This window comes from Nicotiana tabacum, unplaced genomic scaffold, assembly GCF_000715075.1.
Source record: "Nicotiana tabacum cultivar K326 unplaced genomic scaffold, ASM71507v2 Un00083, whole genome shotgun sequence".
NCBI lineage: Eukaryota > Viridiplantae > Streptophyta > Magnoliopsida > Solanales > Solanaceae > Nicotiana > Nicotiana tabacum.
The window spans coordinates 80,766-97,273 of record NW_027438321.1 but is presented as its reverse complement, the minus strand read 5'-3'; positions in this window follow the sequence as shown (position 1 = coordinate 97,273).

Here is a 16,508-nt window from a genome sequence, read left to right as displayed (position 1 = left end):
CATCCTAAGTTGGTACCTCCGAAGCAACTCAAATACCATTCTCAAGTCTTTCAAGTGGTCTCCCTTCTCTCTTGATTTTACCACCAAGTCGTCAGCATAGCATTCGACATTCTTATGGAGAAGATCATCAAAAATATTCTGCATAGCCCTTTGGTAAGTAGCACCAGCGTTCTTCAAGCCAAAAGGCATTACCTTGTAGCAATAAATACCCTTGGGGGTACGGAATGCAGTAAGTTCTTCATCTTTTGGTGCCATGCAAATTTGGTTATAGCCCGACGAACCGTCCATAAATGACATTGCCTCATACCCAGTAGTAGAATCGATCATCAGCTCTGGAATAGGAAGCGGGAATTCATCTTAGGGACACACATTGTTGAGATCTCTGAAGTCAACACGTACTCGAATCTAGCCATTCTTCTTCCTTACAGGGACAATACTTGAAACCCATGTTGGGTATTTAACTTCCCGAATAAATACAACTTTAATGAGTTTGTTAACTTCAGTTTCAATCAGGGGAACCAAATCCGGCCTAAAGCGCCTTTGAGCTTGCTTAACAGGATGAGCGTCATTCTTGACTACAAGGTGATGGACTGCTACTTTAGGGTCCAGGCCAGGATTTCTTTGTAACTCCAAGCAAAGACATACCTAAACTCCTTGAGTAACTCAATATAAGTGCTTTCTTCATCAACTTCTAGTAAAGCACTTAGGTAGGTTGGTCTTGGTTCTTCATCAGTGCCAAGGTTAACTTCTTTTAAGGCATCAATCGTTGCCTTCACCCCTATTACATCTCGCATATTCATACGTTAAAGTTTCATCTTCAGTTAATCGACGTAGACTTGAGAATGAGATTATCTTGAGGATACACGTATTTATGGTATTTATAACAAGCGATAAGTAAGTGCTGTGAAGGATAAAGGGTAAACGAATAAAAGAAAATAAATTTTGTTGAAGGTTGTCGATTTGAGATAAAATACGGTCCAAACTACAATACCCGGTATTTATGGACTAGCGTCATACAAAGTACTATATGACCATGATAGTAAGGTGTATAAAGTATGTTAAAAGTGAGTAGTATTTTAAGTAATTTGAGATAATTTTTAATTATGTGGATTATTGGTTAATTATTGGTTAATGGGAGAATTAACAAGTTAATTAAGGATTAGTGGGTAATTAATTAAAGACTTTGGATATACTTAGCCCCCCCCCCCCCCAACGTGGCAGAACCCCCTTTACCCTTTAATGACTCTTAAAGAATATTGGAAGGTGGCACATTTAAAGGGTTTATATGACACCAAAGCCTTGAAATGTGGGTCCCATACCTATTAAAGCCTAAGACCCCTCTAAATTCAAGAAATGTGCTTAAATAAAAAATGGTAAGCTACGGGTTTTCATAATTGGCATATTATCATCTTAGTAACATGATTCTCTTAAAACAAACGAGATTTCCTAAGCATTTTAGCAACGTGAGATTTTGAAAATTTTAAGGGAGTACGTTGCAATCTTTCTCAAGAATATCATACGGATTTTCCCTACATTGGTATTGTCGTCACGTGTTTTGTTGTGATTGTCGTATGTTAGAGGGATTGTCCAGAGAACCGGCTCAAATATGTTAAGGCATTCCCTTCTTTCTTTTTGGAATGATCCATACGATACAAACAAAACGAGCAAATGCACAACTTCCATAAATGACTCTATTCATAGGAGTATTAGAGGTGCCTATGTTCTTGAATTCCCATGTATCTTATTATTACATCTTCTATTCATGGGTCTCAGAAAAATACGTAGTTGATAAAGTTTATCCGAAAAGTATATTGATCTTATTAACATATTTTTATGCATTTCATTTATTTATACATGTATATTGACTCATGACCAGATGACGTTATATACGCGCATATATATATACATATAAGTACACACACACACACTTTTATATATATATATATATATATATATATATATATATATATATATGTATGTACTTATATGTATATGGGATATGGAAAAAGGTTACGGCATTATATACGCATCACCACCTGATCAGCTGGTATATGTTGATGATTTTGCCCATAGTGGCCAAGATGATATGATAGGATGCCCTCAGAGGCCTGATGATGTTATGTACACCTATACCTATGCATGATCTGACATTTATACGCACGTGCATAACATTATAAATGTTTCAGGATTTACAAAGTTATTTGGACTTACATGCGGAAATCTTTATTCCATGTTTCATCTATGTCTTTTATGTACTGATTTTCATGCCTTACATACTCTGTACATTATTCTTACTGACGCCCTATTCTCCAGGGCCTATGTTTCATGCCCGCAGGTGCAGGTAGACGAGGTGACAGTCCCCTTTCTTAGGATCCTTGATCAACGAGAGTTGGTGTGCTCCATTTGATTCGGAGACGTTTTTTACCTTGGTACAATATATTTGTATGCATATATGGGTATAACAGAGCCCAGTCCTATCCTTGTACAATTGTATATTCTAATAGAGGTTTGTAGACAATTATGTATAGTTGGATAGTATGTGGCATTGTCGACTTCCAGTTTTGGGTATATTGTTCTTGCTGGCTCGCCCCACTGTATTCCGCATGTATATGTACATATGTCTTTTGGACAGGTTTCCCCTACGTATGTTTTTCATGTTTACATCTTAGACGCTTGCTTAAGGGAGTTCGACAAGTAGGATTCGGGCACCAGTCGCGACCCATCGATTTGGGTCGTGACAAAAGTGGTATCAGAGTAGTTTTGTCCTAGGGTTGTCTACAGACCGTGTCTAGTAGAGTCTTGTTTATGGGCGTGTTGTGCACCACACTTATAAACAGGAGGCTACAAGATATATAGGATATAATCCTCTCTTCTTATCTTAGATCGTGCGATATGAGAATTCATGTTCCTAATGATATTTTATATTTTCAGTGATGCCTCCAAAGACTACAACCACCCAGAAGGGAAAGTTCGTGGCTTGTGAGACTACTAGTCAAGCGCCACGAGTTACTAGGGCTCAAGGAGAGTCTCATAGTGAGATTCCATCTCAGACTTCACATACCCCGCACTCTCTGGAAGAGCTTCGAGGGGCACCAGCTCCACCACCCTCCCTTGTATGTTCAGCCTGTCAGCCAGATGCACCGAGTCAGCTGTTAACTTGATTAGTAGCCGCATAGGCTCGGCCTCAGGAAGTAGGTATTGGTCATGTAGATAGGTCCGTCAGTATGAGGTTTGTGATTTCATTAACTTGGACACTCTAGTATTCACTGGGGAAGATCCAAATGAGGACCCTCAGGTATTTATCGATAGAATGCAGAGGACTTTGAGGGTAATGAAGGCCACTGCGACTGAGTCAATTGAGCTAGCTTCCTATAGACTCCAAGATGTTGCAGTTAATTGGTACGAGTCTTAGGAATTGTCTAGAGGTGAGGAAGCCCCTCCAACAGTATGGCAGGAGTTTACAGAAGCTTTTCTTCATCATTATCTGCCATCAGAGCTTAGACAGGCCAGAGTTTATAGGTTTTGACCCTTCAGCAGGGTAACATGAGTGATCGGGTGTACAGTCTTCAGTTTGACTTGTTTGCTAGGTATGCTCCCCGCTATTGTATCTAAGATGGATGATCGGGTTCATCGGTTCGTGATGGGGTTAGAGTCGCACTTGCTTAATGATTGTATGTCGGTCTCACTAATTTAGGCGGACACGGATATTTCTTATATTCAGGCATATGCTCAGGGTGTAAAGGAGCATAAGCAGAAGCAAAGGGCCGATCGTGAGCATGATAGGGCCCAAAATAAGAGAATGAGGTCTTCGGGTCCCTCTGGTGAGTTTCGAGGTGGTCAAAGACAACAATACCCGAGGTATCTAGCCTAGTCATCGACTAACGTGCCCCATCAGTTGGCGATAAGAGATTTGATCGTTCCACATATTCAGGGCCTAGTTAGAATTCTAGGGCCTCAGGTTCTCAGTATAAGGGTGAGTCAAGTCAGATAAGGCCGCCCTTGCCACGATGTGCTCAGTGTGGTAAGCAGCATACGGGGTAGTGTCGTATGGGGTTAGGTGTTTGTTATACTTGTGATTATCCGGGCCACATTATGAGGATTGTCCGATGAGAGGTGATGCAAGCATAGGTCAGTCAGCGGAATCTGTAGCTGGTTCATCATCATCATACGCCCCACGGAAAAGGTTCACAAGCACCAATGAGTCATGGTAGAGGCATAGGCGGAGCATCTAGATCAAGCGGTCCTTAGAACCGCATTTATGCATTGGCAGGTTAACGGGATCAGGAGTCATCGCCTGATATTGTTATAGGTATATTATCAGTCTCCTCATATGATATGTATGCACTGATTGACCCAGGTTCCATTTTATCATATGTTACTCCGTTGGTTGCTAGTAAGTTTGGAATAAAACCTGAATTGGTTAAACCTTTTAAGGTGTCTACACTTGTTGGGGACTCAGTGATAGCTAAGCGAGTATATAAAGGTTGTATAATAGTAGTTCATAATCGATCTACTATAGCAGACCTAATCGAGTTAGATATGGTAGAATTTGATGTTATAATGGGTATGGATTGGTTGGCTTCTTGTCATGCCAACGTTGATTGTAGATCAAAGATGGTCCGATTTCAATTTCCAAGGGAGCCTGTTTTAGAATAGAAAGGTAATACGGCATCGCCGAGAGGTAAATTTATTTCCTATCTCAAGGCAAGGAAGATGATCAGAAAGGGCTATATTTATCACTTAGTTCAGGTTTGGGATGTGGAAGTAGAGTCACCAACAATTTTGTCCATCCCTGTGGTTAGTGAGTTTCCCGATGTTTTTCCTGATGAGCTTCCAGGTCTTCCGCCAAAGCTAGAAATTGAGTTTGTTATTGACCTACTACCAAATACTTATCCAATATCTATTCCTCGCTATAGAATGGCCCCCAAAGAGCTGAAAGAGTTGAAGGAACAACTAAAGGACTTGCTTGAAAAAGGCTTTATTAGACCTAGTGCATCACCATGGGGAGCACTCGTGTTACTTATGAGGAAGAAAGATGGTTCCTTACGGATGTGTATTGATTATAGACAATTGAATAAGGTGACAATCAAGAATAAGTACCTGCTCCTGAGGATTGATGACTTATTCGATAAGTTGGAAGGTGACAAGTATTTCTCAAAGATAGACTTGAGGTCCGGGTACCATCAGGTAAGGGTTAAGGAGAAAGATACTCCAAAGACAGCATTCAGGACCAAATATGGGCACTTTAAGTTTCGTGTTATGTCGTTCGGTCTGACCAATGCCCCAGCAGTATTCATAGACTTGATAAACCGTGTGTTCAGACCCTTTTTAGATTTGTTCGTAATTTATTGACGATATAATTGTATATTCTCGTTCAGAGGGTGATTATGCAGATCACTTGCGTACTATGCTCAGAGTTCTACAAAAGAGAAGTTGTATGCAATTTCTCTAAATGTGAATTCTGGTTGAACTCTATAGCTTTCCTTGGGCATATTATTTCGGGTGAAGGTATCCGGGTTGATAGACAAAAGCTTGAGGCAGTAAAGAATTGTCCTAGACCCACAAAACCAACAAAGATTCGTAGCTTTCTCGGTTTGGTAGGTTATTATAGGAGATTTGTAGAGGGATTTTCTTCCCTTTCAGCGCCTCTGGCAAAGTTGACTCAGAAGGGAGCAAAGTTTCAATGGACTAATGCTTGCTAACGGAGTTTCCAGACATTGAAGGACATATTAACTTCAGCACCAGTTCTAATGCTCCCAGAAGGGACCAATGGTTATGTTATCTATTATGACGCTTCGGGCGTTGGACTGGGTTGTGTACTGATGCAGTGTGGTAAGGTTATAGCTTATGCTTCTAGGCAACTAAGAAATCACAAGAAGAATTATCCGACCCATGATTTAGAGTTAGTCGTAGTGATTCATGCACTAAAGATGTGGAGGCACTATTTGTATGGAATTCATGTTGATATCTATATGGATCATAAGAGCCTCCAGTATATCTTCAAGCAAAAGGAATTGAATTTACGTCAAAGGAGATGGTTGGAGCTACTTAAAGATTATGACATTGATATTTTATACCATCCGGGGAAGGCGAACGTGGTAGCCGACACCCTCAGTCGTAGATAAATGGGTAGCCTGTCATATTTACAGCTAGAGAAGAGGGGAATAGACCATGAGATTCATCACCTAGCTAGTCTTGGAGTTCGATTATTGGACTCAAGTGATATTGGAATTACTATTCAGGATACGACAACATCCTCTTTAGTAATTGAAGTGAAGGAAAGCCAGTATGAGGATCCTGTGTTAGTTCATTATAGGGATACCACCCCTCAGAAAGAGAAGACACCATTTGAGATTACAGAAGATGGGGTCCTCAGATATCGAGGACGATTATGTGTCCCTAATATTGCAGGGCTACATCGACAGGTTATTGGAGAAACTCACTATTCTCATTATTCTATTCATCTAGGAGCAACAAAGATGTATCATGATATCAGGGAAGTATATTGGTGGGACGGAATGAAAAAGGATATAGCGGAGTTTGTTGCTCGATGCCCTAACTATCAGCAGGTCAAGATTGAGCATAAAAACCTGGTGGATTATTGTAGGCTATGGAGATTCCGACTTGGAAATGGGAAGTAATCAATATGGATTTCATCATAGGCTTACCTCATATCCAGCGTAAGTTGGATTCTATATGGGTGATTGTTGATAGGCTTACAAAATTAGCCCATTTTCTGCCCATTAGGACTACATATTTCGCAAAGGATTATGCAAGGCTTTATATTAAGGAGATAGTATGATTGCATGGTGTCCCTGTATCTATTATCTCGGATAGAGGAGCTCAATTTACAGCTAACTTCTAGAGGTCCTTCCAACAAGGATTGGGGACTCAGGTAAGTCTTAGTACAACATTTCATCCCTGGACAAACGGACAAGCTGAGCGTACTATTTAGACATTGGAGGATATGTTACGGGCTTGTGTGATAGACTTCAAGGGTAGCTGGGATGATCATCTTCTGCTTATTGATTTCTCATATAATAATAGCTACCATTCCAGTATTCAGATGGCTCCATACGAAGCTTTTCATGAACGGAATTGTAGGTTGCCTATAGGGTGGTTCGATGTTGGGGAAACTACGTTAGTAGGACTAGAATTGGTACAACAGGAAATTGAGAAAATTAAGCTTCTACAGGAAAGGCTATTAGCAGCTCAAAGCCGTCAGAAGTCTTATGCGGATAATCGAAGCGAGACTTGGAATTTTAGGTTGATGATTGGGTATTCCTAAAGGTAACTCCGATAAAAGGTGTCATGAGGTTCGGTAAGAAAGGAAAACTTAGCCCTCGATACGTTGGACCATATAGGATCATACGTAAGGTAGGCCAAGTAGCATATGAGTTAGACTTGCCTTCGGACTTGGAGTCTGTACATCCAGTATTTCATGTGTCTATGCTTCGTAAATGTATCAGAGATTCTTCCAGAATCGTGTCAGTTGATGATGTCCAGGTCATAGAACAGCTATCATATGAGGAAACTCCCATATCTATACTAGATAGACAGGTTTGGAGATTGAGGACTAAAGACGTAGCTTCGGTGAAAGTACTTTGGAGAAACAACAATGTGGAAGAAATGACTTGGGAGGCCGAAGAAGACATGAAATCTAGATATCCTCACTTATTTCCTCTTCCAGAGAAGGGTCCGACTGAGACATCACAACCTTAAGGTACGTGTATGGATTCTTGTGTTAGTTATTGTCATTGGTCGTGTGAGGCCATTGTCGTTATTGATGATTGTGGGCCTATGTGGCATTGAATTATTGAGTTTCTACAGAAGAGTTGGTAGTAGTATTGTTACAAAGGCGACTCTGCCAAAGTTTATATAGATCCCGGGGAGTAAAATATTTGAGGATGAATATTTCTAAGGTGGGAAGGATGTTACATCTCACGTATTCGTACGTTAAAGTTTCGTCTTCAGTTAATCGACGTAGACTCGAGAATGAGATTATCCTGAGGTTACACGCTTTTATGATATTTATAACAAGCGATAAGTAAGTGTTGTGAAGGATAAAGGGTAAACGAATCAAAGAAAATAAGTTTCGTTGAAGGTTGTCGATTTGGGATAAAATACGGTCTGAGCTACAATACCCGGTATTTATGGACTAGTGTCATACAAAGTACTACATGACCATAATAGTAAGGTGTATAAGGTATGTTAAAAGTGAGTAGTATTTTAAGTAATTTGAGATAATTCTTAATTATGTGGATAATTGGTTAATGGGGGAATTAACAAGTTAATTAAGGATTAGTGGGTGATTAATTAAAGATTTTGGATTAACTTAGCCCCCCTCCCCCAACGTGGAAGCACCCTCTTTACCCTTTAATGACTCCTAAAGAAGATTTGAAGGTGGCACATTTAAAGGGTTTATGTGATACCAAAGCCTTGAATTGTGGGGCCCACTCCCATTAAAGCATAAAACCCCTTTAAATTCAAGAAATGTGCTTAAATAAAAAAAATGGTAAGCTACGGGTTTTCAAGATTGGCATATTAGCATCTTAGTAACATGATTCTCTTAAAACAAACGAGATTTCTTAAGCATTTTAGCAACGTGATATTTTGCAAATTTTAAGGGAGTACGGTGCAATCTTTCTCTATAATCATACGGATTTTCCCTACTTTGATCTTGTCGTCACATGTTTTGTCGCGATTGTCGTATGTTAGAGGGATTTTCTAGAGAACCGGCTCAAGTATGTTAAGGCTATCCCTTCTTTATTTTTGACATGATCTATACGATACAAACGAAACGAGCAAATTCATAACTTCCATAAATGACTCTATTCATAGGAGTATTAGAGGTTCCTATGTTCTTGAATTCCCATGTATCTTATTATTACATCTTCTATTCATGGGTCTCAGAAAAATACGTAGTTGATAAAGTTTATCCGAAAAGTATATTGATCTTATTAACATATTTTTATGCATTTCATTCATCTATACATGTATATTGACTCATGACCAGATGGCATTACATACGCGTATATATATGTACTTATATGTATATGGGATATGGGAAAAGGTTACGGTGTTATATACGCACCACCACCTGATCAGCTGGTATATGTTGATGATTTTGCCCACAGTGGCCGAGATGATATGATGGGATGCCCTCAGAGGCTTGATGATATTATGTACACCTATACCTATGCATGACACGATATTTATACGCACGTGCATGACATCATAAATGTTTTAGGATTTACAAAGTTTTTTGGACTTACATGCGGAAATCTTCATTCCATGTTTTATATATGTCTTTTATGTACTGATTTTCATGTCTTACATACTCAGTACATTATTCCTACTGACTCCCAATTCCCTGGGGCCTGCATTTCATGCCCGCAGGTGCAAGTAGACGAGCTGACGGTCCCCTTCCTTAGGATCCTTGATCAGTGAGAGTTGGTGTGCTCCATTTGATTCGGAGCTGCTTTTGACCTTGGTACGATATGTTTGTATGCATATATATGGGTATGATGGGGCCCAGTCCCGTCCTTGTACAGTTGTATATTCTAATAGAGGTCTGTAGATAGTTATGTATAATTGGATAGCATGTGGCCTTGTCGGCTTCCAGTTTTGGGAATATTGTTGTCTATAGCAGCCTTGTCGGCTCACCCCACTGTATTCCGCATGTATATGTATATATGTCTTTTGGATAGTTTTCCCTCACGTATGTTATTCATGTTTACATCTTAGATGCATGTTTAAGGGTGTTCGACAAGTAGGACTCAGGCACTCATCGAGGCCCGTCAATTTTGGTCATGACAACCCCTTCTTCAAGTTCTGGGGGAGCATCTTTCACATCATCAGGTTCTTGATGGTCCCCATCATTGAAGGATATGTGATAACATGGTGAAACATCCTCCAATTTCTCCCCATCCTCTATTAGAGATGAAACATCGTGCTCCTTGTGCAGTAATATGATACGAAGAACCCACACTTTCTTTGTCTTCATCACGGTCCTTAGTGTAGATTACATTATGGGTTTACCTTCAGTACTTCTTTACATGAAACCACAAGTTTTGTTTGTCGCCTCATTCTAGAAGGAACCAAACATTGGAAATCCTTAGAGGTCTTCTGGATTTTGGGCAAAGTGTGTGTTCTTATGCTTTGATAATTTCTCTGGAACTTGTTCCCCTTCTTTAATGGACCCAATCTCTCAAACACAGAAGTCCTCACAGTTGATTTTACAAGTCGATCAAAGATAGAAGGCTTGTTAGAAGCGGCATATTCATCTTTTACAGTGCTATAATTGTTGCTCGTCCTTCTTATGGAGATGCGCACTAGTGACAGTTGCTTGTTTTCCAAACCTTCACGTAGTTGTCTCATCACAGCTTCTGATGGGAGATTCCCTAACTTTGACAGCTCATTGGGATTGTATCCAGATTTTGCAAATAGCCTGTAAGCGTTAGGATCAAAACCTTCATCTATTCGCTTTATAGGGAGTGCCACATTCTGCAAATGATTTTGGTCCACAAACCCTGCAAGTGGCTTTGAGGACAACTTTACTGCCTCAATTCATTTTACCAGAAGAGTTAACTCCTTTAGCATGTTAGGTTAGATATTAGATGATTCACCTACATATTTCTTCCTTTTAGGGACATATTGGAGCGTAGGACTTACTTTCTTGCCATAAGACGCAATATTCCCTCTATAAGATTTATTCGCGTTGGGTTGTACCTCCTCAGTAACAGCTTTGTCTCTACCAACAGTCACCTTAGCTCTTTTAGTTGTGGGCTCGTCATTCTTGCTTTTCATGACATTATCAGCTTTCAGCTCCTTCACAATGCGGTTCTTCAAGTAGAACTTTGCATCGGCGAAGTGTGACTCAGCCTCAGTGAATGGCTCATCATCAGCAACTATCTTCTTCTTGAGACTTCACCCTCGTTGTATTTTAGACATTGATGGTAGGTAGATGAAACTACTTTATTCTCATGTATCCAAGGCCTCCCAAGAAAGGCGTTGTATGAAGTCTTTGCATAGATCACATGCAGCCATGCACTTGATTGCATATCTTCAATGGTGATTCCCAACCTGATCGCGCCTACGGCTCTTTGCCTCCCTTGGTTGAATTCTTGAATCATCATACGACTTTCTAAGAGTTCGTTCATGGGAATACCAAGTTCTTTCAGAGTGCGAATTGGTAAGATGTTCAATTAGGATCCTCCATCAACCAAAATTAGATTTACCCTTTCGTTGCACATATAGCCAACCAGGTATAATGGGCGGTTATGAGGAGTGTCACCAAGTAGAAGATTGTCATTTGTGAATGTAACTTTTACCTCACAAGCATTAACTTCTTGAGGAATGGACTCGACGAGCTTTTCCAAAGATGGTGTCAATGGTAGGTCATCACTCTTTTCTTCCTCTTTGTCAGTATGGCAACAAGAGGCATCAATTCCCTCATGGGAAATCTTCGTGCGGAACCAACTTGGTAAGAACTCCTCCAAAGTCACTGGATGTCATGACTTTTGAGGATGGTGCACCTCCACTTTTGCTTTCTTCAAATGCTTAACTGGATTCCATCTCCTTGGTCTTTTCACCATCATTTTCCTTGTTGGTTGTTCTATTGATTCTTTTCATGGGCTACTTTTGTGGCGCCTACGGTCATTCGTAGTAATTTGATAGAGACTTGGTTCGCACTTGCCTTCTCATCTTCAAGCACGATCTTCTTTTCACGGGCCAAGTCCATAACTTTGTCTTTGAAGACAAAGCACTTCTCCAGAGGGTGGCTTACAAGTTGGTGATATTTGTAGTAATTTGGTCATTCGTTTTTCCAGCTTCATTTGGTCGCTTCATCTCTGAAAGCTCAATAAGATTTAACTCGAGGAGTTCTTCAAAAATGGCTGGCATATCAGAATCCAGAAATGGGTACTCTTTCTCTTGCATTTCTTTTAGAGTCAACTTTTCACTTGGCTTATCTTGAAAAGAAGTGGATTTCGTACTCTGCTTCTTGCTCACCTTCGTTATGAACTTCACATGTGATATGTTGACATTCATAACTTCTTTGTTTTCAGATTTGGGTACAAACTTGCTCCATTTCCTGACTTCTTGCTTGTCGTTCCCTTTGCGAGGCTCATAGATAGGCAACCTTTCATTTCCAGTGAAGACCATGCTTAACTCCATGTCATGGGCACTAGTCGCAAGTTCTTCAAATGTGTCAGGCTTGATACCTTGCAAGATGTAGCATAGTCCCCAAAACATGCCTTGGATGCACATCTCTATGCCCAAAGCTTCACTAAGCTTGTCTTTGCAATTGAGGCTTGCATTCCTCCAACAATTGATAATGTCGATAACTGGTTCACCCTTTTGTTGATAAGTATTTGTAAGTTCTATCATACTTACAGTACGTCTCGTGCAATAAAAGCAATTGAGAAATTCTTGCTCTAGTTGATCCCAGCTATAAACAGATCCAGCCTCGAGGTCTGTGTACCAATCAAAAGTATTTCCTTTTAATAAGCGGACAAACTGCTTGACGAGGTAATCTCCATGAGTCCCAGCATTGTTGCATGTCTCAACAAAGTGCGCCACATGTTGCTTTGGATTTCCCTTGCCATCAAACTGTTGAAATTTTGGAGGTTGATAGCCAGTAGGCATCTTCAACATATCGATCCTTGAAGTGTATGGCTTTGCTTAGGTAAAGGAGGACTTGGAAGCAACTTCATATTTGTTTTTTATAGTCCCTTAAATGAACTCCTTTAGTTGATTGATTGGAATCATCCCTTCCGAAGACACTGGAATTTCCTTAGTGGATGCCACTTGTCATGGGGGAGGATCAATCTCTTGAACTTCTGGGAGTGTTCCAGGTGCATGGGTGGATTTTTCTTCCATCAAGATTCCCACCCTGTCGGTTAGCTTGTCAATTCTAGCATCTTTATTTTGCATGCATTTGGTCAACCCTTGCGATTGCTTTCGTCAAGTTTGCCAACTGCTCCTCCACAGATGAAGTGTTTGTCACCATGGCTTGCATGATTGTTGTGGACGATGGAGAGTAGCATGGATCGTCACATAGATTGATCCTTGATTGGCTCATGCTATGTGGTGTAAGTGGAGAGGATCCATCACTTGAAGCATCATCATCTTCCTTCACAGCAGAGTGCTTGGATCCGGAGAGGTCAAGTAGAGCAAGAGTTTTCTTGATTTTTTCAACAACATCGCTTCCTCCTTCGAGTGCGTTTGTGGAAGATCTTTCTCCTTTTGAGGATGAAGATCCGAAAACAAGGGTAGATGCGGATGACACTTGGGGTGCTTGTTGTCCTAACGAGCTTGCTTTGCTCCTTGTATCTGGTCCAAAGCTTCCAAAGGTAACTTCGAGTATGTTTTCCACATCAGCATAGAACCTGGAATTAGCAGCCTTGTTAGAAGTTGAACTGGAGTTGATTTTTTTTTTAAGCCATTTCGATGTTCTTGAACTTTGGTAATTGAAAAGCTGAGATGAGAGGTAGAGATTGTCCCACTGGGCGTGCCTGAATTTGTAGACAATAAATTTGCGTCAAGAAAATAAAATCAATAGTGAAAAATATTACAACAATCGTAGTATTTGATTTCAAATAATATGAGTGTACAATCTCTATGGTTCCCCTGATTCTTCTTTCCAAAATAAATAAATTCAAGGGCCTTTGAGCTTGATCTTGAATATGTAGTTGTCGCCACAAACGATGATCTTGTTCTTGAATTTTAGCTTGATTGCTTGATCTTGACCTTAATTTGTTATTCGTTCTTGAGCTTGAACTTGATTTGTTCTTCGTTCTTGAGTTTGAACTTGATTGCTTGAAGCTTGAAACTTGTGGAGGAATTTGCAGTGTTTGATCCACGTGCTCTCTCTTGCTTCTTGTTATAATTTTTGGTGTCTTTTTTGGGTTATGAAGACCCCTATTTATAGTTGTGGAAGGGAGGAGTTATGATAAGAACAAACTCTTTTCGACCAATCAGATTGAAGCGTGAAAAGGCCACATTTGATTGGCCAGACCATGTCACTTGCACATATGGCGCGATTTCATTGGCCTTTTAATGTGACTTGGCATGCCTTGTCATTTTGACACGTGACATGATCCTATTGGCTCTTCCGTTTGACTTGGTGCACCACATCATTTGACACGTGACACCAAACTGGGCGTCTAGGAAGATGATATCTTGGGCCTAATGAAGTGGGCTCTTCATTTGTAGCCCAATTAAATGGGTTAGCCCAATGGATTAAGACTTATTTATTTAATCCATATATTTTGAATTTATATAATTAAATCAATTATATTAGCCGATAATATTTATTTGGACTAGTACATTTAACGTATAGTCCAAATTATTTATTGAATTTAAATTCAATAAATTTTATATGCCTACACTACGCTTCTATACATTTTTGTGCAGACTCAGGTACCTCAGAGTGTGCCGGTCGTTAGTTAGATGATTTTGAGTTGTTGTGGAGACTTCAAGGTTATACCTGTTGTTCCACTCGCAGGCCTCGGAGTCACCTTCTATTGTTTCCTTTCTACTGATTTATTGTACTTCAAACAATTCTGTATTTTGAGACTCATTATGTACCTCCTATAGAGCTTATGACCCTGTATTACCAGATTTTGAGATTGTGATTGTTGTATTATCCTATTTGTTATGTTTTGATCCATTTTTCCAGTTTTATTAAAATATTAAGTTGTGATATTCTGTTTGGAATTGTTGTGTGATATGCTTACCTAATCTTAGGGACTAGGTGGCATCACGAATCTTAAGGTGGGATTTTGGGTCGTGACATATTAATTAGTAGTTGTTTTATGTATAAGATCTAATGTTTGTCAAGATCTTCATTTTTTTTCTTAGAGACTTAGTCGTAAATTATTTTCTTTCGGTCATTAAGTGATGGGAGGATTCACTCTTACATTCTCTCTGTTGGTAGGTCAGTATTGCAGTAAAGATTATATGTTATGATAGTATTGTCGTGTCACACCAGTAATACTTGCTAATTTGTAGTTTAGAGGGGGGAGGAAAATAAAACAAAAAAAATAAAAATAAAAGCCAAAAATCTATAAAATTGTTATGAAATAAAAGCAATTTAGTAAAACATGAACAAGAAATAGAGATAGAGAGAAGGAAGAGATTTTCTTCTTCAATTGTGTGTATTTTTCTATCTATTACAAGGCCTTTATATAGGCATGAAAAGTGAAGAAAATATGTCATGGAATATGTCATTGAACATAGAAAATATGTCATTGAATATGTCATTAACCATTTGAGAGAAAGATCATGGAGGAAGAGTAGACATCCACCATATTTTGATTTTTATCATAACACTCCCCCTTGGATGTCCATAAATAATGTGCCTCGTTAAAACCTTATTAGGAAAAAACCCTATGGGATAAAAATTCTAATGAAGTAAAAAGAGTACACATATTTAGAAATACGCATTTTGGTTGTCTCATTAAAAACCTTGCAGGGAAAACTCAATAGGACAAAACCTTGTAAGGGAAAAAGAGTACAACGCGTATTAACTCCCCCTGATGAGATCATTAGTTCACATCGTTGAGCCTTCGTATCCCAATCTTGTACACTAGTTTCTTGAAGGTTGACGCCGATAGATATTTGGTGAACAAATCAGCCATATTATCACTTGAACGGATCCGTTGTACATTAGTATCACCATTCTTTTGAAGATCATGTGTGAACAATAATTTAGGTGAAATGTGTTTTGTCCTAACTCCTTTATGAATCTTCCCTTTAATTGGGCTATGCATGTTGTATTTTCTTCATACAAAACTATGGGTAGTTTATCATACTTCAAACCACATTTGTCTCGAATAAGATGTATAGTAGACCTCAACCATACACATTCTCGACTTGCTTCATGAATAGCAATTATCTCAGCATGATTAAAAGAAGTAGCCACGATTGATTGCTTAGTCGATCGCCAAGATAAGACAGTGCCACACATGTAAACACATAACATGTTTGAGATCAAGCCTTGTGTGCGTCAGATAAATACCCCACATCGACATAACCAACAAGATCGGTATTGCAATCATTGCCATAAAATAAGCCCACACTGGTAATCCCCCTTAGATAACGCAATATGTGCTTGATTTCATTCTAATTTCTCCTTGAATGGAGCTATATCTTGCTAAGACATTAACTGAAAAAGTTATGTCATGCCTTGTAGTGTTAGCAAGATATATTAGTGCACCAATTGTATTAAGATATGGTACTTTAGGACCAAGAAGCTCTTCATTATTTCCATGAGGTCAAAGTGGATCTTTATTTATATCGAGTAATCTCACAACCATCGGGGTACTTAATGGATGTGCTTTATCCACATAGAAGCTCTTTAAAATCTTTTAAGTGTATGCTGATTGAAGGACAAAAATTCCATATTTCATATATTCAATTTGTAGACCAAGACAAAATTTTGTCTTTCCAAGATCTTTCATTTCAAATTCTTTCTTTAAACAGTCTACTGCTTTAGGAAGCTC